Source organism: Phalangium opilio, unplaced genomic scaffold, assembly GCF_054372755.1.
Source record: "Phalangium opilio isolate 3A_F unplaced genomic scaffold, DU_Popi_V2 ptg000061l_1, whole genome shotgun sequence".
Lineage (NCBI taxonomy): Eukaryota > Metazoa > Arthropoda > Arachnida > Opiliones > Phalangiidae > Phalangium > Phalangium opilio.
Window position 1 is genome coordinate 3,348,392 of NW_028324178.1, and position 27,045 is coordinate 3,375,436.

Here is a 27,045-nt window from a genome sequence, read left to right on the forward strand (position 1 = left end):
TTACACAAAACCACGGCAGGATGGCCGAGCGGTCTAAGGCGCCAGACTCAAGGGGCTTAGCTTCCTTCGATCACGATGTGAATCTGTGTATTCTGATCCACGTTTGAGGGAGTGGGTTCGAATCCTCTTTCGGACACGATATGTTTTATGAAAATAACTGGATGAGATGTAATTTTAAAACGTCCAAATTACACAAAACCACGTCAGGATGGCCGAGCGGTCTAAGGCGCCAGAGTCAAGGGGCTTAGCTTCCTTCGTTCACGATGTGAATCTGTGTATTCTGGTCTTCGTATGAGGGCGTGGGTTCGAATCCCACTTCAAACACGATATGTTTTATGAAAATAACTGGATGAGATGTAATTTTAAAACGTCCAAATTACACAAAACCACGTCAGGATGGCCGAGCGGTCTAATGCGCCAGAGTCAAGGGGATTAGCTTCCTTCGTTCACGATGTGATACTGTGTATTGTGGTCTTCGTATGAGGGCGTGGGTCGGATCCCACTTCTGACACGATATGTTTTATGAAATTAACTGGATTAGATGTAAATTTAACCGTCAATATTACACAAAACCACGTCAGGATGGCCGAGCGAACTAAGGCTCCAGACTCAAGGGGCTTAGCTTCCTTCGTTCACGATTAGAATCTGTGTATTCTGGTCCTCGTATGAGGACGTGGGTTCGAATCCCACTTCGAACGCGATATGTTTTATGAAAATAACTGGATGAGATGTAATTTTAAAACGTTCAAACTACACAAAACCACGTCAGGATGGCCGTGCGGTCTAAGGTGCCAGACTAAAGGAGCTTAGCTTCCCTCGTTCACGATGTGAATCTGTGTATTCTGGTCCTCGTACTAGGGCGTGGGTTCGAATCCCACTTCTGACACGATATGTTTTGTGAAAATAAATAGATGAGATGTAATTTTAAAAGGTCCAAGTTACACAAAACCACGGCAGGATGGCCGAGCGGTCTAAGGCGCCAGACTCAAGGGGCTTAGCTTCCTTCGATCACGATGTGAATCTGTGTATTCTGATCCACGTTTGAGGGAGTGGGTTCGAATCCTCTTTCGGACACGATATGTTTTATGAAAATAACTGGATGAGATGTAATTTTAAAACGTCCAAATTACACAAAACCACGTCAGGATGGCCGAGCGGTCTAAGGCTCCAGACTCAAGGGGCTTAGCTTCCTTCGTTCACGATTAGAATCTGTGTATTCTGGTCCTCGTATGAGGACGTGGGTTCGAATCCCACTTCGAACGCGATATGTTTTATGAAAATAACTGGATGAGATGAAATTTTAAAACGTTCAAATTACACAAAACCACGTCAGGATGGCCGTGCGGTCTAAGGTGCCAGACTAAAGGGGCTTAGCTTCCCTCGTTCACGATGTGAATCTGTGTATTCTGTTCCTCGTATGAGGGCGTGGGTTCGAATCACTCTTCTGACACGAGTTGTTTTATGAAAAAAACTGGATGAGATGTAATTTTAAAACGTCCAAGTTACACAAAACCACGGCAGGATGGCCGAGCGGTCTAAGGCGCCGGACTCAAGGGGCTTAGCTTCCTTCGAGCACGATGTGAATCTGTCTATTCTGGTCCTCGTACTAGGGCGTGGGTTCGAATCCCACTTCTGACACGATATGTTTTATGAAAATAAATAGATGAGATGTAATTTTAAAACGTCCAAATTACACAAAACTACGTCAGGATGGCCGAGCGGTCTAAGGCGCCAGACTCAAGGGTTCATAGTTTCATTGGTTCACGATGTGAATCTGTGTATTCTGGTCCACGTTTGAGGGAGTGGGTTCGAATCCTCTTTCGGACACGATATGTTTTATGAAAATAACTGGATGAGATGTAATTTTAAAACGTCCAAATTACACAAAACCACGTCAGGATGGCCGAGCGGTCTAAGGCTCCAGACTCAAGGGGCTTAGCTTCCTTCGTTCACAATTAGAATCTGTGTATTCTGGTCCTCGTATGAGGACGTGGGTTCGAATCCCACTTCGAACGCGATATGTTTTATGAAAATAACTGGATGAGATGAAATTTTAAAACGTTCAAATTACACAAAACCACGTCAGGATGGCCGTGCGGTCTAAGGTGCCAGACTAAAGGGGCTTAGCTTCCCTCGTTCACGATGTGAATCTGTGTATTCTGGTCCTCGTATGAGGGCGTGGGTTCGAATCACACTTCTGACACGATATGTTTTATGAAAAAAACTGGATGAGATGTAATTTTAAAACGTCCAAATTACACAAAACCACGGCAGGATGGCCGAGCGGTCTAAGGCGCCAGACTCAAGGGGCTTAGCTTCCTTCGATCACGATGTGAATCTGTGTATTCTGGTCCTCGTACTAGGGCGTGGGTTCGAATCCCACTTCTGACACGATATGTTTTATGAAAATAAATAGATGAGATGTAATTTTAAAACGTCCAAATTACACAAAACCACGTCAGGATGGCCGAGCGGTCTAATGCGCCAGAGTCAAGGGGATTAGTTTCCTTCGTTCACGATGTGATACTGTGTATTGTGGTCTTCGTATGAGGGCGTGGGTTCGGATCCCACTTCAAACACGATATGTTTTATGAAAATAACTGGATGAGATGTAATTTTAAAACGTCCAAATTACACAAAACCACGTCAGGATGGCCGAGCGGTCTAATGCGCCAGAGTCAAGGGGATTAGCTTCCTTCGTTCACGATGTGATACTGTGTATTGTGGTCTTCGTATGAGGGCGTGGGTTCGGATCCCACTTCAAACACGATATGTTTTATGAAAATAACTGGATGAGATGTAATTTTAAAACGTCCAAATTACACAAAACCACGTCAGGATGGCCGAGCGGTCTAATGCGCCAGAGTCAAGGGGATTAGCTTCCTTCGTTCACGATGTGATACTGTGTATTGTGGTCTTCGTATGAGGGCGTGGGTTCGGATCCCACTTCAAACACGATATGTTTTATGAAAATAACTGGATGAGATGTAATTTTAAAACGTCCAAATTACACAAAACCACGTCAGGATGGCCGAGCGGTCTAATGCGCCAGAGTCAAGGGGATTAGCTTCCTTCGTTCACGATGTGATACTGTGTATTGTGGTCTTCGTATGAGGGCGTGGGTTCGGATCCCACTTCAAACACGATATGTTTTATGAAAATAACTGGATGAGATGTAATTTTAAAACGTCCAAATTACACAAAACCACGTCAGGATGGCCGAGCGGTCTAATGCGCCAGAGTCAAGGGGATTAGTTTCCTTCGTTCACGATGTGATACTGTGTATTGTGGTCTTCGTATGAGGGCGTGGGTTCGGATCCCACTTCGAACGCGATATGTTTTATGAAAATAACTGGATGAGATGTAATTTTAAAACGTTCAAACTACACAAAACCACGTCAGGATGGCCGTGCGGTCTAAGGTGCCAGACTAAAGGAGCTTAGCTTCCCTCGTTCACGATGTGAATCTGTGTATTCTGGTCCTCGTACTAGGGCGTGGGTTCGAATCCCACTTCTGACACGATATGTTTTGTGAAAATAAATAGATGAGATGTAATTTTAAAACGTCCAAGTTACACAAAACCACGGCAGGATGGCCGAGCGGTCTAAGGCGCCAGACTCAAGGGGCTTACCTTCCTTCGATCACGATGTGAATCTGTGTATTCTGATCCACGTTTGAGGGAGTGGGTTCGAATCCTCTTTCGGACACGATATGTTTTATGAAAATAACTGGATGAGATGTAATTTTAAAACGTCCAAATTACACAAAACCACGTCAGGATGGCCGAGCGGTCTAAGGCTCCAGACTCAAGGGGCTTAGCTTCCTTCGTTCACGATTAGAATCTGTGTATTCTGGTCCTCGTATGAGGACGTGGGTTCGAATCCCACTTCGAACGCGATATGTTTTATGAAAATAACTGGATGAGATGAAATTTTAAAACGTTCAAATTACACAAAACCACGTCAGGATGGCCGTGCGGCAGGGTTGGCAAGTTTTAAACAAATTGTTTTAAACTTTGATTTAAAACTTGTTTTAAACAGCCATGAAAAAAAAAACATTAATTTGTTTAAAACGTTTAAAACAAACAGTTTAAAACGTGTTTTTTATGGAGAGGAATTTCGAATATTTTTAACTCGTTTTATTTGAAAATGAGCGAAAATATTAAATAATAGAATTAATAAGCTTCAGTCAAAACCTTGCAATAATTTGACTGTTTCATATGAGTGTTTAATTGTTTGGAAACCCTACCAGTTGATTTATCCGTTACCAATCTGTATTGAAGACTGATATTCAATAATTTGATTAAGAATAACTTATTTTGTCGTCAACCTAAGGTAAAGGAACAACGTTTTTCTACACTGTTGGTACATTTTACTGTTCTAAAGTGATTAAGCGTAATATTGAAGTCAGGCCCTTGACAGTGCTAAAATTAACACGCTTAATCCGTAAACGGAAAACATGAAGCGCCTACAAAGTAGAAAGGGGTGGTGAAGTTTCAAATGTATGAGTTCTGACCAAGAAACTCTGCAGTATGGAAGCGAAAATTCCTTAATAGTGGCCACAAAAGAAATCAAGCATTTGGACATTTGGGGTTAAATGAACAATTTTACCCATCACCCTCATTTTGCATGCGCTATTAAAAAATTACATTTTCGTTTTGAAAAGATCTCTTGCTCTTTTTAAACAGTCAGTAGAACCTTTCAAATATTCAAATTTGATCCCTCAACACGTTCTCCCTTTTAAATAATTAATTTCATGATAAAATGTTGTCGGAAAATCTAATTTTAAATCGTGTTTTAAACAATAAAAACACAACTTTTTTTTACTACATTTATGCCAACTCTGGTAAGGACCCTTTCTTACACCTTCAAATTCTAAATTTTAGGAGCTCTTGATTTCGTATTTTCGTGTTTTTCTTCTCAATACGTTTTCGTGGTCCGTTGGTCAAGCTGTATGATACTCGCTTTGGGTTCAAGTGGTCCCTGGTTCTAATTCCACACGGACAATTTCTTACACCTTGAAATTCTAAATTTAAGGAGCTCTTGCTCTTTTTAAACAGTCAGTAGAATATTTCACATATTCTGTATTGATCGCTTAACACGCACTCCCTTCAAAATAATTAATATCATAAAATAATTTCGGAAAATCTAATTTGTTCTTGAAAAAGCTCAAATATGTTATTTTTCAATTAATTTGGAGGGAATAAATCGATTAACAATTAAATAAATTGATTGAATTAAATTGTGATTAAGGAATAAATTAATATAAATAAAGAAAAATTGAAATATCGGATCTTCAGTCAATTGATAAACGTCACTCTCATCGTTTGTTTTCTCTGTCTTGGTCCAAACCAAGACCATTTTGTTTAATCAAGCAGGCTGTGAAAATAACCGGGAGTAGTGGCTTAAATGGAGAGCCGCGATGTATAATATATAGGCTATTAGTTCTGCAAGATTGATTTTAAACATGTTTAAAACTAGGTTTTTTTGTGTTTTTAACTGTTTTTTTCTACTTGTTTAAAAAACAGTTTAAAACAACAAATCGTGTTTTAAACAATAAAAAACACAACTTTTGTTTTTTTTTAAAAAAAACTCAATTTTTGCCAACCCTGGTTCGAATCCTCTTTTGAACACGATATGATTTATGAAAATAACTGGATGAGATGTAATTTTAAAACGTCCAAATTACACAAAACCACGTCAGGATGGCCGAGCGGTCTAAGGCGACAGACTCAAGGGGCTTAGCTTCCTTCGTTCAAGATGTGAATCTGTGTATTCTGGTCTTCGTATGAGGGCGTGGGTTCGAATCCCACTTCGAACGCGATATATCTTATGAAAATAACTGGATGAGATGTAATTTTAAAACGTCCAAATTACACAAAACCACGTCAGGATGGCCGAGCGGTCTAAGGCGCCAGAGTCAAGGGGCTTAGTTTCCTTCTTTCACGATGTGAATCTGTGTATTCTGGTCTTCGTATGAGGGCGTGGGCTCGAATCCCACTTCGAACACGATATGTTTTATGAAAATAACTGGATGAGATGTAATTTTAAAACGTCCAAATTACACAAAACCGCGTCAGGATGGCCGAGCGGTCTAAGGCGACAGACTCAAGGGGCTTAGCTTCCTTCGTTCAAGATGTGAATCTGTGTATTCTGGTCTTCGTATGAGGGCGTGGGTTCGAATCCCACTTCGAACGCGATATGTTTTATAAAATTAACTGGATGAGATGTAATTTTAAAACGTCCAAATTACACAAAACCACGTCAGGATGGCCGAGCGGTCTAATGCGCCAGAGTCAAGGGGATTAGCTTCCTTCGTTCACGATTAGAATATGTGTATTCTGGTCCTCGTATGAGGGCGTGGGTTTGAATCCCACTTCGAACACGATATGTTTTATGAAAATTACTGGATGAGATGTAATTTTAAATCGTCCAAATTACACAAAACCACGTCAGGATGGCCGAGCGGTCTAAGGCACCAGACTCAAGGGTTCATAGTTTCATTGGTTCACGATGTGAATCTGTGTATTCTGGTGCACGTTTGAGGGAGTGGGTTCGAATCCTCTTTCGAGCACGATATGTTTTATGAAAATAACTGGATGAGATGTAATTTTAAAACGTCCAAATTACACAAAACCACGTCAGGATGGCCGAGCGGTCTAAGGCAGCAGACTCAAGGGGCTTAGCTTCCTTCGTTCAAGATGTGAATCTTTGTATTCTGGTCTTCGTATGAGGGCGTGGGTTCGAATCCCACTTCGAACACGATATGTTTTATGAAAATTACTGGATGAGATGTAATTTTAAATCGTCCAAATTACACAAAACCACGTCAGGATGGCCGAGCGGTCTAATGCGCCAGAGTCAAGGGGATTAGCTTCCTTCGTTCACGATTAGAATATGTGTATTCTGGTCCTCGTATGAGGGCGTGGGTTCGAATCCCACTTCGAACACGATATGTTTTATGAAAATTACTGGATGAGATGTAATTTTAAAACGTCCAAATTACACAGAACCACATCAGGATGGCCGAGCGGTCTAAGGCTCAAGGGGCTTGGCTTCCTTCGTTCACGATGTGAATCTGTGTATTCTGGTCCTCGTATGAGGGCGTGGGTTCGAATCCCACTTCGAACACGATATGTTTTATGAAAATTACTGGATGAGATGTAATTTTAAAACGTCCAAATTACACAAAACCACGTCAGGATGGCCATGCGGTCTAAGGCGCCAGAGTCGAGGGGCTTGTCTTCCTTCGTTCACGATGTGAATCTTTGTATTCTGGTCTTCGTATGAGGGCGTGGGTTCGAATCCCACGTCGAACGCGATATGTGTTATGAAAATAACTGGAGGAGATGTAAATTTAACCGACAATATTACACAAAACCACGTCAGGATGGCCGAGCGAGCTAAGGCTCCAGACTCAAGGGGCTTAGCTTCCTTCGTTCACGATTAGAATCTGTGTATTCTGGTCCTCGTATGAGGGCTTGGGTTCGAATCCCACTTCGAACACGATATGTTTTATGAAAATTACTGGATGAGATGTAATTTTAAAACGTCCAAATTACACAAAACAACGTCAGGGTGGCCGAGCGGTCTAAAACGCCAGGCTCAAGGGGCTTGGCTTCCTTCGTTCACGATGTGAATCTGTGTATTCTGGTATTCGTATGAGGGCGTGGGTTCGAATCCCACTTCGAACGCGATATGTGTTAAGAAAATAACTGGAGGAGATGTAAATTTAACCGTCAATATTACACAAAACCACGTCAGGATGGCCGAGCGGTCTAAGGCGCCAGACTCAAGGGGCTTAGCTTCCTTCGTTCACGATGTGAATGTGTATTCTGGTCCTCGTACTAAGGCGTGGGTTCGAATCCCACTTCTGACACGATATGTTTTATGTAAATAACTAGATGAGATGTAATTTTAAAACGTCAAAATTACACAAAACCACGTCAGGATGGCCGAGCGGTCTAAGGCGCCAGAATCAAGGGCTCATAGTTTCATAGGTTCACGATGTGAATCTGTTTATTCTGGTCTACGTTTGAGGGAGTGGGTTCGAATCCCACTTCGAACGCGATATGTGTTATGAAAATAACTGGAGGATATGTAAATTTAACCGTCAATATTACACAACACCAAGTCAGGATGGCCGAGCGAACTAAGGCTCCAGACTCAAGGGGCTTAGCTTCCTTCGTTCACGATTAGAATCAGTGTATTCTGGTCCTCGTGTGAGGACGTGGGTTCGAATCCCACTTCGAACACGATTTGTTTTATGAAAATTACTTTATGAGATGTAATTTTAAAACGTCCAAATTACACAAAACCACGTCAGGATAGCCGAGCGGTCTAAGACGCCAGACTCAAGGGGCTTAGCTTCCTTCGTTCACGATGTGAATGTGTGTATTCTGGTCCTCGTATGAGGACGTGGGTTCGAATCCCGCTTCGAACTCGATATGTTTTATTAAAATAACTGGATGAGATGTAATTTTAAAAGGTCCAAATTGCACAAAATCACGTCAGGATGGCCGAGCGGTCTAAGGCGCCAGACTCAAGGGGCTTAGCTTCCTTCGTTCACGATGTGAATGTGTGTATTCTGGTCCTCGTGCTAGGGCGTGGGTTCGAATCCCACTTCTGACACGATATGTTTTATGAAAATAACTGGATGGGATGTAATTTTAAAACGTTCAAATTACACAAAACAACGTCAGGATGGCCGAGCGGTCTAAGGCGCCAGACTCAAGGGGCTTAGCTTCCTTCGTTCACGATGTGAATCTGTGTATTCTGGACCTCGTACTAGGGTGTGTGTTCGAATCCCACTTTGAACACGATATGTTTTATGAAAATTACTGGAAGAGATGTAATTTTAAAACGTCCAAATTACACAAAACCACGTCAGGATGGCCAAGCGGTCTAAGACGCCAGACTCAAGGGGCTTGGCTTCCTTCGTTCACGATGTGAATCTGTGTATTCTGGTCCTCGTATGAGGGCGTGGGTTCGAATCCCACTTCGAACACGATATGTTTTATGAAAATTACTGGATGAGATGTAATTTTAAAACGTCCAAATTACACAAAACCACGTCAGGATGGCCATGCGGTCTAAGGCGCCAGAGTCGAGGGGCTTGTCTTCCTTCGTTCACGATGTGAATCTTTGTATTCTGGTCTTCGTATGAGGGCGTGGGTTCGAATCCCACGTCGAACGCGATATGTGTTATGAAAATAACTGGAGGAGATGTAAATTTAACCGACAATATTACACAAAACCACGTCAGGATGGCCGAGCGAGCTAAGGCTCCAGACTCAAGGGGCTTAGCTTCCTTCGTTCACGATTAGAATCTGTGTATTCTGGTCCTCGTATGAGGGCGTGGGTTCGAATCCCACTTCGAACACGATATGTTTTATGAAAATTACTGGATGAGATGTAATTTTAAAACGTCCAAATTACACAAAACAACGTCAGGGTGGCCGAGCGGTCTAAAACGCCAGGCTCAAGGGGCTTGGCTTCCTTCGTTCACGATGTGAATCTGTGTATTCTGGTCTTCGTATGAGGGCGTGGGTTCGAATCCCACTTCGAACGCGATATGTGTTAAGAAAATAACTGGAGGAGATGTAAATTTAACCGTCAATATTACACAAAACCACGTCAGGATGGCCGAGCGGTCAAAGACGCCAGACTCAAGGGGCTTAGCTTCCTTCGTTCACGATGTGAATCTGTGTATTCTGGTCCTCGTACTAGGGCGTGGGTTCGAATCCCACTTCTGACACGATATGTTTTATGAAAATAACTGGATGAGATGTAATTTAAAACGTCCAAATTACACAAAACCACGTCAGGATGGCCAAGCGGTCTAAGACGCCAGACTCAAGGGGCTTGGCTTCCTTCGTTCACGATGTGAATCTGTGTATTCTGGTCCTCGTATGAGGGCGTGGGTTCGAATCCCACTTCGAACACGATATGTTTTATGAAAATTACTGGATGAGATGTAATTTTAAAACGTCCAAATTACACAAAACCACGTCAGGATGGCCATGCGGTCTAAGGCGCCAGAGTCGAGGGGCTTGTCTTCCTTCGTTCACGATGTGAATCTTTGTATTCTGGTCTTCGTATGAGGGCGTGGGTTCGAATCCCACGTCGAACGCGATATGTGTTATGAAAATAACTGGAGGAGATGTAAATTTAACCGACAATATTACACAAAACCACGTCAGGATGGCCGAGCGAGCTAAGGCTCCAGACTCAAGGGGCTTAGCTTCCTTCGTTCACGATTAGAATCTGTGTATTCTGGTCCTCGTATGAGGGCGTGGGTTCGAATCCCACTTCGAACACGATATGTTTTATGAAAATTACTGGATGAGATGTAATTTTAAAACGTCCAAATTACACAAAACAACGTCAGGGTGGCCGAGCGGTCTAAAACGCCAGGCTCAAGGGGCTTGGCTTCCTTCGTTCACGATGTGAATCTGTGTATTCTGGTCTTCGTATGAGGGCGTGGGTTCGAATCCCACTTCGAACGCGATATGTGTTAAGAAAATAACTGGAGGAGATGTAAATTTAACCGTCAATATTACACAAAACCACGTCAGGATGGCCGAGCGGTCAAAGACGCCAGACTCAAGGGGCTTAGCTTCCTTCGTTCACGATGTGAATCTGTGTATTCTGGTCCTCGTACTAGGGCGTGGGTTCGAATCCCACTTCTGACACGATATGTTTTATGAAAATAACTGGATGAGATGTAATTTAAAACGTTCAAATTACACAAAACCACGTCAGGATGGCCGAGCGGTCTAAGGCGCCAGACTCAAGGGGCTTAGCTTCCTTCGTTCACGATGTGAATGTGTATTCTGGTCCTCGTACTAAGGCGTGGGTTCGAATCCCACTTCTGAAACGATATGTTTATGAAAATAACTAGATGAGATGTAATTTTAAAACGTCAAAATTACACAAAACCACGTCAGGATGGCCGAGCGGTCTAAGGCGCCAGAATCAAGGGCTCATAGTTTCATAGGTTCACGATGTGAATCTGTTTATTCTGGTCTACGTTTGAGGGAGTGGGTTCGAATCCTCCTTCGAACACGATATGTTTTATGAAAATTACTGGATGAGATGTAATTTTAAAACGTCCAAATTACACAAAACCACGTCAGGATGGCCGAGCGGTCTAATGCGCCAGAGTCAAGGGGATTAGCTTCCTTCGTTCACGATGTGAATCTGAGGATTCTGGTCTTCGTATGAGGGCGTGGGTTCGAATCCCACTTCGAACGCGATATGTGTTATGAAAATAACTGGAGGATATGTAAATTTAACCGTCAATATTACACAAAACCACGTCAGGATTGCCGAGCGGTCTAAGACGCCAGACTCAAGGGGCTTAGCTTCCTTCGTTCACGATGTGAATGTGTGTATTCTGGTCCTCGTATGAGGACGTGGGTTCGAATCCCACTTCGAACACGATATGTTTTATTAAAATAACTGGATGAGATGAAATTTTAAAACGTCCAAATTACACAAAACCACGTCAGGATGGCCGAGCGGTCTAAGGCGCCAGAATCAAGGGCTCATAGATTCATAGGTTCACGATGTGAATCTGTTTATTCTGGTCCTCGTATGAGGACGTGGGTTCGAATCCCACTTCGAACTCGATATGTTTTATGAAAATAACTGGATGAGATGTAATTTTAAAACGTCCAAATTACACAAAATCACGTCAGGATGGCCGAGCGGTCTAAGGCGCCAGACTCAAGGGACTTAGCTTCCTTCGTTCACGATGTGAATCTGTGTATTCTGGTCTTCGTATGAGGGCGTGGGTTCGAATCCCACTTCGAACGCGTTATGTGTTATGAAAATAACTGGAGGAGATGTAAATTTAACCGACAATATTACACAAAACCACGTCAGGATGGCCGAGCGAGCTAAGGCGCCAGGCTCAAAGGGGTTGGCTTCCTTCGTTCACGATGTGAATCTGTGTATTCTGGTCCTCGTATGAGGGCGTGGGTTCGAATCCCACTTCGAACACGATATGTTTTATGAAAATTACTGGATGAGATGTAATTTTAAAACGTCCAAATTACACAAAACCACGTCAGGATGGCCATTCGGTCTAAGGCGCCAGAGTCGAGGGGCTTGTCTTCCTTCGTTCACGATGTGAATCTTTGTATTCTGGTCTTCGTATGAGGGCGTGGGTTCGAATCCCACGTCGAACGCGATGTGTTATGAAAATAACTGGAGGAGATGTAAATTTAACCGACAATATTACACAAAACCACGTCAGGATGGCCGAGCGAGCTAAGGCTCCAGACTCAAGGGGCTTAGCTTCCTTCGTTCACGATTAGAATCTATGTATTCTGGTCCTCGTATGAGGGCGTGGGTTCGAATCCCACTTCGAACACGATATGTTTTATGAAAATTACTGGATGAGATGTAATTTTAAAACGTCTAAATTACACAAAACAACGTCAGGGTGGCCGAGCGGTCTAAAACGCCAGGCTCAAGGGGCTTGGCTTCCTTCGTTCACGATGTGAATCTGTGTATTCTGGTCTTCGTATGAGGGCGTGGGTTCGAATCCCACTTCGAACGCGATATGTGTTAAGAAAATAACTGGAGGAGATGTAAATTTAACCGTCAATATTACACAAAACCACGTCAGGATGGCCGAGCGGTCAAAGACGCCAGACTCAAGGGACTTAGCTTCCTTCGTTCACGATGTGAATCTGTGTATTCTGGTCCTAGTATTAGGGCGTGGGTTCGAATCCCACTTCTGACACGATATGTTTTATGAAAATAACTGGATGAGATGTAATTTAAAACGTTCAAATTACACAAAACCACGTCAGGATGGCCGAGCGGTCTAAGGCGCCAGACTCAAGGGGCTTAGCTTCCTTCGTTCACGATGTGAATGTGTATTCTGGTCCTCGTACTAAGGCGTGGGTTCGAATCCCACTTCTGAAACGATATGTTTTATGAAAATAACTAGATGAGATGTAATTTTAAAACGTCAAAATTACACAAAACCACGTCAGGATGGCCGAGCGGTCTAAGGCGCCAGAATCAAGGGCTCATAGTTTCATAGGTTCACGATGTGAATCTGTTTATTCTAGTCTACGTTTGAGGGAGTGGGTTCGAATCCTCCTTCGAACACGATATGTTTTATGAAAATAACTGGATGAGATGTAATTTTAAAACGTTCAAATTACACAAAACAACGTCAGGGTGGCCGAGCGGTCTAAAACGCCAGGCTCAAGGGGCTTGGCTTCCTTCGTTCACGATGTGAATCTGTGTATTCTGGTCTTCGTATGAGGGCGTGGGTTCGAATCCCACTTCGAACGCGATATGTGTTAAGAAAATAACTGGAGGAGATGTAAATTTAACCGTCAATATTACACAAAACCACGTCAGGATGGCCGAGCGGTCAAAGACGCCAGACTCAAGGCGCTTAGCTTCCTTCGTTCACGATGTGAATCTGTGTATTCTGGTCCTCGTACTAGGGCGTGGGTTCGAATCCCACTTCTGACACAATATGTTTTATGAAAATAACTGGATGAGATGTAATTTAAAACGTTCAAATTACACAAAACCACGTCAGGATGGCCGAGCGGTCTAAGGCGCCAGACTCAAGGGGCTTAGCTTCCTTCGTTCACGATGTGAATCTGTGTATTCTGGTCCTCGTACTAGGGCGTGGGTTCGAATCCCACTTCTGACACGATATGTTTTATGAAAATAACTGGATGAGATGTAATTTAAAACGTTCAAATTACACAAAACCACGTCAGGATGGCCGAGCGGTCTAAGGCGCCAGACTCAAGGGGCTTAGCTTCCTTCGTTCACGATGTGAATCTGTGTATTCTGGTCTTCGTATGAGGGCGTGGGTTCGAATCCCACTTCGAACGCCATATGTTTTATGAAAATAACTGGATGAGATGTAATTTTAAAACGTTAAAATTACACAAAACCACCTCAGGATGGCCGTGCGGTCTAAGGCGCCAGGCTCAAGGGGCTTAGCTTCCTTCGTTCACGATGTGAATCTGTGTATTCTGGTCTTCGTATGAGGGCGTGGGTTCGAATCCTACTTCTGACACGATATGTTTTATGAAAATAACTAGATGAGATGTAATTTTAAAACGTCCAAATTACACAAAACAACGTCAGGATGGCCGAGCGGTCTAAAACGCCAGGCTCAAGGGGCTTAGCTTCCTTCGTTCACGATGTGAATCTGTGGATTCTCGTCTTCGTATGAGGGCGTGGGTTCGAATCCCACTTCGAACGCGATATGTGTTATGAAAATAACTGGAGGATATGTAAATTTAACCGTCAATATTACACAAAACCAAGTCAGGATGGCCGAGCGAACTAAGGCTCCAGACTCAAGGGGCTTAGCTTCCTTCGTTCACGATTAGAATCTGTGTATTCTGGTCCTCGTGTGAGGACGTGTGTTTGAATCCCACTTCGAACACGATTTGTTTTATGAAAATTACTGGATTAGATGTAATTTTAAAACGTCCAAATTACACAAAACCACGTCAGGATGGCCGAGCGGTCTAAGACGCCAGACTCAAGGGGCTTAGCTTCCTTCGTTCACGATGTGAATGTGTGTATTCTGGTCCTCGTATGAGGACGTGGGTTCGAATCCCACTTCGAACTCGATATGTTTTATTAAAATAACTGGATGAGATGTAATTTTAAAACGTCCAAATTACACAAAACCACGTCAGGATGGCCGAGCGGTCTAAGGCGCCAGAATCAAGGGCTCATAGATTCATAGGTTCACGATGTGAATCTGTTTATTCTGGTCCTCGTATGAGGACGTGGGTTCGAATCCCACTTCGAACTCGATATGTTTTATGAAAATAACTGGATGAGATGTAATTTTAAAACGTCCAAATTACACAAAACCACGTCAGGATGGCCGAGCGGTCTTAGGCGCCAGAATCAAGGGCTCATAGTTTCATAGGTTCACTATGTGAATCTGTTTATTCTAGTCTACGTTTGAGGGAGTGGGTTCGAATCCTCCTTCGAACACGATATGTTTTATGAAAATAACTGGATGAGATGTAATTTTAAAACGTTCAAATTACACAAAACCACGTCAGGATGGCCGAGCGGTCTAAGACGCCAGACTCAAGGGTCTTAGCTTCCTTCGTTCACGATGTGAATCTGTGTATTCTGGTCTTCGTATGAGGGCGTGGGTTCGAATCCTACTTCTGACACGATATGTTTTATGAAAATAACTAGATGAGATGTAATTTTGAAACGTCCAAATTACACAAATCAACGTCAGGATGGCCGAGCGGTCTAAAACACCAGGCTCAAGGGGCTTGGCTTCCTTCGTTCACGATGTGAATCTGTGGATTCTGATCTTCGTACTGGGGCGTGTGTTCGAATCCCACTTTGAACACGATATGTTTTATGAAAATTACTGGATGAGATGTAATTTTAAAACGTCCAAATTACACAAAACCACGTCAGGATGGCCGAGCGGTCTAAGACGCCAGACTCAAGGGGCTTAGCTTCCTTCGTTCACGATGTGAATGTGTGTATTCTGGTCCTCGTATAAGGACGTGGGTTCGAATCCCACTTCGAACTCAATATGTTTTATTAAAATAACTGGATGAGATGTAATTTTAAAAGTTCCAAATTACACAAAATCACGTCAGGATGGCCGAGCGGTCTAAGGCGCCAGACTCAAGGGGCTTAGCTTCCTTCGTTCACGATGTGAATCTGTGTATTCTGGTCCTCGTACTGGGTCGTGTGTTCGAATCCCACTTTGAACACGATATGTTTTATGAAAATTACTGGATGAGATGTAATTTTAAAACGTCCAAATTACACAAAACCACGTCAGGATGGCCGAGCGGTCTAAGACGCCAGACTCAAGGGGCTTAGCTTCCTTCGTTCACGATGTGAATGTGTGTATTCTGGTCCTCGTATGAGGACGTGGGTTCGAATCCCACTTCGAACTCGATATGTTTTATTAAAATAACTGGATGAGATGTAATTTTAAAACGTCCAAATTATACAAAACCACGTCAGGATGGCCGAGCGGTCTAAGGCGCCAGAATCAAGGGCTCATAGTTTCATAGGTTCACGATGTGAATCTGTTTATTCTAGTCTACGTTTGAGGGAGTGGGTTCGAATCCTCCTTCGAACACGATATGTTTTATGAAAATAACTGGATGAGATGTAATTTTAAAACGTTCAAATTACACAAAACCACGTCAGGATGGCCGAGCGGTCTAAGACGCCAGACTCAAGGGGCTTAGCTTCCTTCGTTCAAGATGTGAATCTGTGTGTTCTGGTCTTCATATGAGGGCGTGGGTTCGAATCCCACTTCGAACGCCATATGTTTTATGAAAATAACTGGATGAGATGTAAGTTTAAAACGTTAAAATTACACAAAACCACCTCAGGATGGCCGTGCGGTTTAAGGCGCCGGGCACAAGGGGCTTAGCTTCCTTCGTTCACGATGTGAATCTGTGTATTCTGGTCTTCGTATGAGGGCGTGGGTTCGAATCCTACTTCTGACACGATATGTTTTATGAAAATAACTAGATGAGATGTAATTTTAAAACGTCCAAATTACACAAATCAACGTCAGGATGGCCGAGCCGTCTAAAACACCAGGCTCAAGGGGCTTGGCTTCCTTCGTTCACGATGTGAATCTGTGTATTCTGGTCTTCGTATGAGGGCGTGGGTTCGAATCCCACTTCGAACTCGATGTTTTATTAAAATAACTGGATGAGATGTAATTTTAAAACGTCAAAATTACACAAAACCACGTCAGGATGGCCGAGCGGTCTAAGGCGCCAGAATCAAGGGCTCATAGTTTCATAGGTTCACGATGTGAATCTGTTTATTCTAGTCTACGTTTGAGGGAGTGGGTTCGAATCCTCCTTCGAACACGATATGTTTTATGAAAATAACTGGATGAGATGTAATTTTAAAACGTTCAAATTACACAAAACAACGTCAGGGTGGCCGAGCGGTCTAAAACGCCAGGCTCAAGGGGCTTGGCTTCCTTCGTTCACGATGTGAATCTGTGTATTCTGGTCTTCGTATGAGGGCGTGGGTTCGAATCCCACTTCGAACGCGATATGTGTTAAGAAAATAACTGGAGGAGATGTAAATTTAACCGTCAATATTACACAAAACCACGTCAGGATGGCCGAGCGGTCAAAGACGCCAGACTCAAGGCGCTTAGCTTCCTTCGTTCACGATGTGAATCTGTGTATTCTGGTCCTCGTACTAGGGCGTGGGTTCGAATCCCACTTCTGACACGATATATTTTATGAAAATAACTGGATGAGATGTAATTTAAAACGTTCAAATTACACAAAACCACGTCAGGATGGCCGAGCGGTCTAAGGCGCCAGACTCAAGGGGCTTAGCTTCCTTCGTTCACGATGTGAATCTGTGTATTCTGGTCTTCGTATGAGGGCGTGGGTTCGAATCCCACTTCGAACGCCATATGTTTTATGAAAATAACTGGATGAGATGTAATTTTAAAACGTTAAAATTACACAAAACCACCTCAGGATGGCCGTGCGATCTAAGGCGCCAGGCTCAAGGGGCTTAGCTTCCTTCGTTCACGATGTGAATCTGTGTATTCTGGTCTTCGTATGAGGGCGTGGGTTCGAATCCTACTTCTGACACGATATGTTTTATGAAAATAACTAGATGAGATGTAATTTTAAAACGTCCAAATTACACAAAACAACGTCAGGATGGCCGAGCGGTCTAAAACGCCAGGCTCAAGGGGCTTAGCTTCCTTCGTTCACGATGTGAATCTGTGGATTCTCGTCTTCGTATGAGGGCGTGGGTTCGAATCCCACTTCGAACGCGATATGTGTTATGAAAATAACTGGAGGATATGTAAATTTAACCGTCAATATTACACAAAACCAAGTCAGGATGGCCGAGCGAACTAAGGCTCCAGACTCAAGGGGCTTAGCTTCCTTCGTTCACGATTAGAATCTGTGTATTCTGGTCCTCGTGTGAGGACGTGTGTTTGAATCCCACTTCGAACACGATTTGTTTTATGAAAATTACTGGATTAGATGTAATTTTAAAACGTCCAAATTACACAAAACCACGTCAGGATGGCCGAGCGGTCTAAGACGCCAGACTCAAGGGGCTTAGCTTCCTTCGTTCACGATGTGAATGTGTGTATTCTGGTCCTCGTATGAGGACGTGGGTTCGAATCCCACTTCGAACTCGATATGTTTTATTAAAATAACTGGATGAGATGTAATTTTAAAACGTCCAAATTACACAAAACCACGTCAGGATGGCCGAGCGGTCTAAGGCGCCAGAATCAAGGGCTCATAGATTCATAGGTTCACGATGTGAATCTGTTTATTCTGGTCCTCGTATGAGGACGTGGGTTCGAATCCCACTTCGAACTCGATATGTTTTATGAAAATAACTGGATGAGATGTAATTTTAAAACGTCCAAATTACACAAAACCACGTCAGGATGGCCGAGCGGTCTTAGGCGCCAGAATCAAGGGCTCATAGTTTCATAGGTTCACTATGTGAATCTGTTTATTCTAGTCTACGTTTGAGGGAGTGGGTTCGAATCCTCCTTCGAACACGATATGTTTTATGAAAATAACTGGATGAGATGTAATTTTAAAACGTTCAAATTACACAAAACCACGTCAGGATGGCCGAGCGGTCTAAGACGCCAGACTCAAGGGTCTTAGCTTCCTTCGTTCACGATGTGAATCTGTGTATTCTGGTCTTCGTATGAGGGCGTGGGTTCGAATCCTACTTCTGACACGATATGTTTTATGAAAATAACTAGATGAGATGTAATTTTAAAACGTCCAAATTACACAAATCAACGTCAGGATGGCCGAGCGGTCTAAAACACCAGGCTCAAGGGGCTTGGCTTCCTTCGTTCACGATGTGAATCTGTGGATTCTGATCTTCGTACTGGGGCGTGTGTTCGAATCCCACTTTGAACACGATATGTTTTATGAAAATTACTGGATGAGATGTAATTTTAAAACGTCCAAATTACACAAAACCACGTCAGGATGGCCGAGCGGTCTAAGACGCCAGACTCAAGGGGCTTAGCTTCCTTCGTTCACGATGTGAATGTGTGTATTCTGGTCCTCGTATAAGGACGTGGGTTCGAATCCCACTTCGAACTCAATATGTTTTATTAAAATAACTGGATGAGATGTAATTTTAAAAGTTCCAAATTACACAAAATCACGTCAGGATGGCCGAGCGGTCTAAGGCGCCAGACTCAAGGGGCTTAGCTTCCTTCGTTCACGATGTGAATCTGTGTATTCTGGTCCTCGTACTGGGTCGTGTGTTCGAATCCCACTTTGAACACGATATGTTTTATGAAAATTACTGGATGAGATGTAATTTTAAAACGTCCAAATTACACAAAACCACGTCAGGATGGCCGAGCGGTCTAAGACGCCAGACTCAAGGGGCTTAGCTTCCTTCGTTCACGATGTGAATGTGTGTATTCTGGTCCTCGTATGAGGACGTGGGTTCGAATCCCACTTCGAACTCGATATGTTTTATTAAAATAACTGGATGAGATGTAATTTTAAAACGTCCAAATTATACAAAACCACGTCAGGATGGCCGAGCGGTCTAAGGCGCCAGAATCAAGGGCTCATAGTTTCATAGGTTCACGATGTGAATCTGTTTATTCTAGTCTACGTTTGAGGGAGTGGGTTCGAATCCTCCTTCGAACACGATATGTTTTATGAAAATAACTGGATGAGATGTAATTTTAAAACGTTCAAATTACACAAAACCACGTCAGGATGGCCGAGCGGTCTAAGACGCCAGACTCAAGGGGCTTAGCTTCCTTCGTTCAAGATGTGAATCTGTGTGTTCTGGTCTTCATATGAGGGCGTGGGTTCGAATCCCACTTCGAACGCCATATGTTTTATGAAAATAACTGGATGAGATGTAAGTTTAAAACGTTAAAATTACACAAAACCACCTCAGGATGGCCGTGCGGTTTAAGGCGCCGGGCACAAGGGGCTTAGCTTCCTTCGTTCACGATGTGAATCTGTGTATCCTGGTCTTCGTATGAGGGCGTGGGTTCGAATCCTACTTCTGACACGATATGTTTTATGAAAATAACTAGATGAGATGTAATTTTAAAACGTCCAAATTACACAAATCAACGTCAGGATGGCCGAGCCGTCTAAAACACCAGGCTCAAGGGGCTTGGCTTCCTTCGTTCACGATGTGAATCTGTGTATTCTGGTCTTCGTATGAGGGCGTGGGTTCGAATCCCACTTCGAACTCGATGTTTTATTAAAATAACTGGATGAGATGTAATTTTAAAACGTCAAAATTACACAAAACCACGTCAGGATGGCCGAGCGGTCTAAGGCGCCAGAATCAAGGGCTCATAGTTTCATAGGTTCACGATGTGAATCTGTTTATTCTAGTCTACGTTTGAGGGAGTGGGTTCGAATCCTCCTTCGAACACGATATGTTTTATGAAAATAACTGGATGAGATGTAATTTTAAAACGTTCAAATTACACAAAACAACGTCAGGGTGGCCGAGCGGTCTAAAACGCCAGGCTCAAGGGGCTTGGCTTCCTTCGTTCACGATGTGAATCTGTGTATTCTGGTCTTCGTATGAGGGCGTGGGTTCGAATCCCACTTCGAACGCGATATGTGTTAAGAAAATAACTGGAGGAGATGTAAATTTAACCGTCAATATTACACAAAACCACGTCAGGATGGCCGAGCGGTCAAAGACGCCAGACTCAAGGCGCTTAGCTTCCTTCGTTCACGATGTGAATCTGTGTATTCTGGTCCTCGTACTAGGGCGTGGGTTCGAATCCCACTTCTGACACAATATGTTTTATGAAAATAACTGGATGAGATGTAATTTAAAACGTTCAAATTACACAAAACCACGTCAGGATGGCCGAGCGGTCTAAGGCGCCAGACTCAAGGGGCTTAGCTTCCTTCGTTCACGATGTGAATCTGTGTATTCTGGTCCTCGTACTAGGGCGTGGGTTCGAATCCCACTTCTGACACGATATATTTTATGAAAATAACTGGATGAGATGTAATTTAAAACGTTCAAATTACACAAAACCACGTCAGGATGGCCGAGCGGTCTAAGGCGCCAGACTCAAGGGGCTTAGCTTCCTTCGTTCACGATGTGAATCTGTGTATTCTGGTCTTCGTATGAGGGCGTGGGTTCGAATCCCACTTCGAACGCCATATGTTTTATGAAAATAACTGGATGAGATGTAATTTTAAAACGTTAAAATTACACAAAACCACCTCAGGATGGCCGTGCGGTCTAAGGCGCCAGGCTCAAGGGGCTTAGCTTCCTTCGTTCACGATGTGAATCTGTGTATTCTGGTCTTCGTATGAGGGCGTGGGTTCGAATCCTACTTCTGACACGATATGTTTTATGAAAATAACTAGATGAGATGTAATTTTAAAACGTCCAAATTACACAAAACAACGTCAGGATGGCCGAGCGGTCTAAAACGCCAGGCTCAAGGGGCTTAGCTTCCTTCGTTCACGATGTGAATCTGTGGATTCTCGTCTTCGTATGAGGGCGTGGGTTCGAATCCCACTTCGAACGCGATATGTGTTATGAAAATAACTGGAGGATATGTAAATTTAACCGTCAATATTACACAAAACCAAGTCAGGATGGCCGAGCGAACTAAGGCTCCAGACTCAAGGGGCTTAGCTTCCTTCGTTCACGATTAGAATCTGTGTATTCTGGTCCTCGTGTGAGGACGTGTGTTTGAATCCCACTTCGAACACGATTTGTTTTATGAAAATTACTGGATTAGATGTAATTTTAAAACGTCCAAATTACACAAAACCACGTCAGGATGGCCGAGCGGTCTAAGACGCCAGACTCAAGGGGCTTAGCTTCCTTCGTTCACGATGTGAATGTGTGTATTCTGGTCCTCGTATGAGGACGTGGGTTCGAATCCCACTTCGAACTCGATATGTTTTATTAAAATAACTGGATGAGATGTAATTTTAAAACGTCCAAATTACACAAAACCACGTCAGGATGGCCGAGCGGTCTAAGGCGCCAGAATCAAGGGCTCATAGATTCATAGGTTCACGATGTGAATCTGTTTATTCTGGTCCTCGTATGAGGACGTGGGTTCGAATCCCACTTCGAACTCGATATGTTTTATGAAAATAACTGGATGAGATGTAATTTTAAAACGTCCAAATTACACAAAACCACGTCAGGATGGCCGAGCGGTCTTAGGCGCCAGAATCAAGGGCTCATAGTTTCATAGGTTCACTATGTGAATCTGTTTATTCTAGTCTACGTTTGAGGGAGTGGGTTCGAATCCTCCTTCGAACACGATATGTTTTATGAAAATAACTGGATGAGATGTAATTTTAAAACGTTCAAATTACACAAAACCACGTCAGGATGGCCGAGCGGTCTAAGACGCCAGACTCAAGGGTCTTAGCTTCCTTCGTTCACGATGTGAATCTGTGTATTCTGGTCTTCGTATGAGGGCGTGGGTTCGAATCCTACTTCTGACACGATATGTTTTATGAAAATAACTAGATGAGATGTAATTTTAAAACGTCCAAATTACACAAATCAACGTCAGGATGGCCGAGCGGTCTAAAACACCAGGCTCAAGGGGCTTAGTTTCCTTCGATCACGATGTGAATCTGTGTATTCTGGTCCTCGTATAAGGACGTGGGTTCGAATCCCACTTCGAACTCAATATGTTTTATTAAAATAACTGGATGAGATGTAATTTTAAAAGTTCCAAATTACACAAAATCACGTCAGGATGGCCGAGCGGTCTAAGGCGCCAGACTCAAGGGGCTTAGCTTCCTTCGTTCACGATGTGAATCTGTGTATTCTGGTCCTCGTACTGGGGCGTGTGTTCGAATCCCACTTTGAACACGATATGTTTTATGAAAATTACTGGATGAGATGTAATTTTAAAACGTCCAAATTACACAAAACCACGTCAGGATGGCCGAGCGGTCTAAGACGCCAGACTCAAGGGGCTTAGCTTCCTTCGTTCACGATGTGAATGTGTGTATTCTGGTCCTCGTATGAGGACGTGGGTTCGAATCCCACTTCGAACTCGATATGTTTTATTAAATTAACTGGATGAGATGTAATTTTAAAACGTCCAAATTATACAAAACCACGTCAGGATGGCCGAGCGGTCTAAGGCGCCAGAATCAAGGGCTCATAGTTTCATAGGTTCACGATGTGAATCTGTTTATTCTAGTCTACGTTTGAGGGAGTGGGTTCGAATCCTCCTTCGAACACGATATGTTTTATGAAAATAACTGGATGAGATGTAATTTTAAAACGTTCAAATTACACAAAACCACGTCAGGATGGCCGAGCGGTCTAAGACGCCAGACTCAAGGGGCTTAGCTTCCTTCGTTCAAGATGTGAATCTGTGTGTTCTGGTCTTCATATGAGGGCGTGGGTTCGAATCCCACTTCGAACGCCATATGTTTTATGAAAATAACTGGATGAGATGTAAGTTTAAAACGTTAAAATTACACAAAACCACCTCAGGATGGCCGTGCGGTTTAAGGCGCCGGGCACAAGGGGCTTAGCTTCCTTCGTTCACGATGTGAATCTGTGTATTCTGGTCTTCGTATGAGGGCGTGGGTTCGAATCCTACTTCTGACACGATATGTTTTATGAAAATAACTAGATGAGATGTAATTTTAAAACGTCCAAATTACACAAATCAACGTCAGGATGGCCGAGCGGTCTAAAACACCAGGCTCAAGGGGCTTGGCTTCCTTCGTTCACGATGTGAATCTGTGTATTCTGGTCTTCGTATGAGGGCGTGGGTTCGAATCCCACTTCGAACTCGATGTTTTATTAAAATAACTGGATGAGATGTAATTTTAAAAGTTCCAAATTACACAAAATCACGTCAGGATGGCCGAGCGGTCTAAGGCGCCAGACTCAAGGGGCTTAGCTTCCTTCGTTCACGATGTGAATCTGTGTATTCTGGTCCTCGTACTGGGGCGTGTGTTCGAATCCCACTTTGAACACGATATGTTTTATGAAAATTACTGGATGAGATGTAATTTTAAAACGTCCAAATTACACAAAACCACGTCAGGATGGCCGAGCGGTCTAAGACGCCAGACTCAAGGGGCTTAGCTTCCTTCGTTCACGATGTGAATGTGTGTATTCTGGTCCTCGTATGAGGACGTGGGTTCGAATCCCACTTCGAACTCGATATGTTTTATTAAAATAACTGGATGAGATGTAATTTTAAAATGTCCAAATTACACAAAACCACGTCAGGATGGCCGAGCGGTCTAAGGCGCCAGAATCAAGGGCTCATAGTTCCATAGGTTCACGATGTGAATCTGTTTATTCTAGTCTACGTTTGAGGGAGTGGGTTCGAATCCTCCTTCGAACACGATATGTTTTATGAAAATAACTGGATGAGATGTAATTTTAAAACGTTCAAATTACACAAAACCACGTCAGGATGGCCGAGCGGTCTAAGACGCCAGACTCAAGGGGCTTAGCTTCCTTCGTTCAAGATGTGAATCTGTGTGTTCTGGTCTTCATATGAGGGCGTGGGTTCGAATCCCACTTCGAACGCCATATGTTTTATGAAAATAACTGGATGAGATGTAATTTTAAAACGTTAAAATTACACAAAACCACCTCAGGATGGCCGTGCGGTTTAAGGCGCCAGGCACAAGGGGCTTAGCTTCCTTCGTTCACGATGTGAATCTGTGTATTCTGGTCTTCGTATGAGGGCGTGGGTTCGAATCCTACTTCTGACACGATATGTTTTATGAAAATAACTAGATGAGATGTAATTTTAAAACGTCCAAATTACACAAATCAACGTCAGGATGGCCGAGCGGTCTAAGACGCCAGACTCAAGGGGCTTAGCTTCCTTCGTTCACGATGTGAATGTGTGTATTCTGGTCCTCGTATGAGGACGTGGGTTCGAATCCCACTTCGAACTCAATATGTGTTATTAAAATAACTGGATGAGATGTAATTTTAAAAGTTCCAAATTACACAAAATCACGTCAGGATGGCCGAGCGGTCTAAGGCGCCAGACTCAAGGGGCTTAGCTTCCTTCGTTCACGATGTGAATCTGTGTATTCTGGTCCTCGTACTGGGGCGTGTGTTCGAATCCCACTTTGAACACGATATGTTTTATGAAAATTACTGGATGAGATGTAATTTTAAAACGTCCAAATTACACAAAACCACGTCAGGATGGCCGAGCGGTCTAAGACGCCAGACTCAAGGGGCTTAGCTTCCTTCGTTCACGATGTGAATGTGTGTATTCTGGTCCTCGTATGAGGACGTGGGTTCGAATCCCACTTCGAACTCGATATGTTTTATTAAAATAACTGGATGAGATGTAATTTTAAAACGTCCAAATTATACAAAACCACGTCAGGATGGCCGAGCGGTCTAAGGCGCCAGAATCAAGGGCTCATAGTTTCATAGGTTCACGATGTGAATCTGTTTATTCTAGTCTACGTTTGAGGGAGTGGGTTCGAATCCTCCTTCGAACACGATATGTTTTATGAAAAAAACTGGATGAGATGTAATTTTAAAACGTTCAAATTACACAAAACCACGTCAGGATGGCCGAGCGGTCTAAGACGCCAGACTCAAGGGGCTTAGCTTCCTTCGTTCAAGATGTGAATCTGTGTGTTCTGGTCTTCATATGAGGGCGTGGGTTCGAATCCCACTTCGAACGCCATATGTTTTATGAAAATAACTGGATGAGATGTAATTTTAAAACGTTAAAATTACACAAAACCACCTCAGGATGGCCGTGCGGTTTAAGGCGCCGGGCACAAGGGGCTTAGCTTCCTTCGTTCACGATGTGAATCTGTGTATTCTGGTCTTCGTATGAGGGCGTGGGTTCGAATCCTACTTCTGACACGATATGTTTTATGAAAATAACTAGATGAGATGTAATTTTAAAACGTCCAAATTACACAAATCAACGTCAGGATGGCCGAGCGGTCTAAAACACCAGGCTCAAGGGGCTTGGCTTCCTTCGTTCACGATGTGAATCTGTGTATTCTGGTCTTCGTATGAGGGAGTGGGTTCGAATCCCACTTCGAACTCGATGTTTTATTAAAATAACTGGATGAGATGTAATTTTAAAAGTTCCAAGTTACACAAAATCACGTCAGGATGGCCGAGCGGTCTAAGGCGCCAGACTCAAGGGGCTTAGCTTCCTTCGTTCACGATGTGAATCTGTGTATTCTGGTCCTCGTACTGGGGCGTGTGTTCGAATCCCACTTTGAACACGATATGTTTTATGAAAATTACTGGATGAGATGTAATTTTAAAACGTCCAAATTACACAAAACCACGTCAGGATGGCCGAGCGGTCTAAGACGCCAGACTCAAGGGGCTTAGCTTCCTTCGTTCACGATGTGAATGTGTGTATTCTGGTCCTCGTATGAGGACGTGGGTTCGAATCCCACTTCGAACTCGATATGTTTTATTAAAATAACTGGATGAGATGTAATTTTAAAATGTCCAAATTACACAAAACCACGTCAGGATGGCCGAGCGGTCTAAGGCGCCAGAATCAAGGGCTCATAGTTCCATAGGTTCACGATGTGAATCTGTTTATTCTAGTCTACGTTTGAGGGAGTGGGTTCGAATCCTCCTTCGAACACGATATGTTTTATGAAAATAACTGGATGAGATGTAATTTTAAAACGTTCAAATTACACAAACCCACGTCAGGATGGCCGAGCGGTCTAAGACGCCAGACTCAAGGGGCTTAGCTTCCTTCGTTCAAGATGTGAATCTGTGTGTTCTGGTCTTCATATGAGGGCGTGGGTTCGAATCCCACTTCGAACGCCATATGTTTTATGAAAATAACTGGATGAGATGTAATTTTAAAACGTTAAAATTACACAAAACCACCTCAGGATGGCCGTGCGGTTTAAGGCGCCAGGCACAAGGGGCTTAGCTTCCTTCGTTCACGATGTGAATCTGTGTATTCTGGTCTTCGTATGAGGGCGTGGGTTCGAATCCTACTTCTGACACGATATGTTTT

At 43.3% G+C, this 27,045-nt stretch overlaps 5 non-coding genes across 5 annotated transcripts; all 5 read left to right on the forward strand.

The window, feature by feature from the left end:
* Positions 1-764: 764 nt before the first annotated feature.
* On the forward strand, positions 765-886 carry TRNAF-AAA (transfer RNA phenylalanine (anticodon AAA)). Its single transcript has 2 exons — positions 765-802; positions 841-886. It is a non-coding gene; the product is annotated as a tRNA-Phe (tRNA).
* Positions 887-3,397: 2,511 nt separating this feature from the next.
* TRNAF-AAA (transfer RNA phenylalanine (anticodon AAA)) lies at positions 3,398-3,519 on the forward strand. The gene is made up of 2 exons: positions 3,398-3,435; positions 3,474-3,519. It is a non-coding gene; the product is annotated as a tRNA-Phe (tRNA).
* A 4,989-nt stretch (positions 3,520-8,508) lies between these two features.
* TRNAL-CAA (transfer RNA leucine (anticodon CAA)) lies at positions 8,509-8,630 on the forward strand. The gene is made up of 2 exons: positions 8,509-8,546; positions 8,585-8,630. It is a non-coding gene; the product is annotated as a tRNA-Leu (tRNA).
* A 4,937-nt stretch (positions 8,631-13,567) lies between these two features.
* On the forward strand, positions 13,568-13,689 carry TRNAL-CAA (transfer RNA leucine (anticodon CAA)). Its single transcript has 2 exons — positions 13,568-13,605; positions 13,644-13,689. It is a non-coding gene; the product is annotated as a tRNA-Leu (tRNA).
* A 7,207-nt stretch (positions 13,690-20,896) lies between these two features.
* TRNAL-CAA (transfer RNA leucine (anticodon CAA)) lies at positions 20,897-21,018 on the forward strand. Its single transcript has 2 exons — positions 20,897-20,934; positions 20,973-21,018. It is a non-coding gene; the product is annotated as a tRNA-Leu (tRNA).
* The last annotated feature ends 6,027 nt before the right edge of the window (positions 21,019-27,045 follow it).